The sequence below is a fragment of the Athene cunicularia genome (genome assembly GCF_003259725.1).
Source record: "Athene cunicularia isolate RWA chromosome 1 unlocalized genomic scaffold, athCun1 chr1_part2, whole genome shotgun sequence".
Lineage (NCBI taxonomy): Eukaryota > Metazoa > Chordata > Aves > Strigiformes > Strigidae > Athene > Athene cunicularia.
This window is the reverse complement of record NW_020799092.1, coordinates 33,209,487-33,210,941: the sequence shown is the minus strand read 5'-3', so window position 1 is coordinate 33,210,941 and position 1,455 is coordinate 33,209,487.

Below are 1,455 nucleotides of genomic sequence, written 5' to 3'. Positions count from 1 at the left end.
GTAATTTAATTTAATTACCTTTTCTTACCCTTAAATTTATTTTTTTTTTCTCCCCCATGACTGTGTGAAAGACTCACACAGAGGAGAAAACCAGCTAACTAAGATTGTTAAAAGAAACAGTGAAATACTAACTTATTCCACCGAGCCTATAGTACTGGTAGAAGTCTCATACCAGAGAATAAATGTAACTGAACCGAAGTACTCTTACGAGGTGCCAGAAGTGTCATTTAAAGATCGATTTGCAGTTTTAAAGTTTGAATTTCATTACTCTTGTAAATTTATCAGATCTTTACTACTATTTTTAAAAGACATTAACTTGTAATGAAAAAAAAAAATTAACAGCACTCTTGTTTAGGAAAGATCCTGCTGATATACTGCCTATTTAATTTTTATGCTACCTTTTTTATAACAATATCTGAAGTTTTAAGTAACAAATATTTATTACATTTTTCTGTTCTTGTTTCTCATTCACCACATAAATCATGGTCTTCCTCTCTCTGCCTTTAGAGCAGCCAGCTGTGGTTTTAGAAACAAATTATGATGACTTCAAGTGATGAATAAACAGCAGAAGCAAAGGAAGTCTTGAGATACTATCCACATAAAAATGCCATTAATAAATAACAGGGAAAGACAACTACAGCAAGGCTGTGAAAAAGCAGCTTTGAACCTAGACAAGATGCATGTCATTTCTCTAAGATGAATTAGTGAACTTTAAAGGAATAGACCTAATCTGAACACTATCATATCAAAATAACGTATTTTTGAGCAAAAGCTCTGTCTGCATATACATATACAGAAATATTTTAGTAATAAAATTAGATCTGTATTCCTTCTTTTGTTGTTGTTGTTCTTACGAACACAGTGAAGCCAGAGCAATTCTGAAAAAGGAAATTAGATTTTATGCAAGATCTCACATCATCGGTAGCAGAGCTGTCAACTAAATTTCAAAGGACACAGACATATTCTCTCCCCTTTTCACATCTATCCAATGAAAAGTTAGTGGGGATTGCACAAGAACTTCTGGAGGCTGGATCTGAGGCTATCTAAACTGCATGGACGAAAACAGGAACAAGAATGACCTTCAAGACCTAAATTGTTTTAAACCATTTCTGAGAATGCTTAAGTAAGAAAGCCCATGTTTGTTCCTCAGACCTTATTTTAAATCTGCGGTGCTGTCAGTGATTAAAACCACCTTTTTTCATAAACTGAATAAATTAAACTCAAAAGCACCCAGGCATTAGAAACAGATGAAACCATACTGACCAATTCAGTTAACAAAGTATTTTTTTCCTCCGATTAATCTGCTTAATCACTAAATACAAAACTTATTTTTTTGTGAGAACTATTTAATACTCTTCACTCATCCCCTGATGTTTAAAAATTGTTAAGTAATATCTATTACAAAAGCATTCAGGAACTGTCCTCCACGGTCCCCTTTCCCCCCCCCCCCCCCCC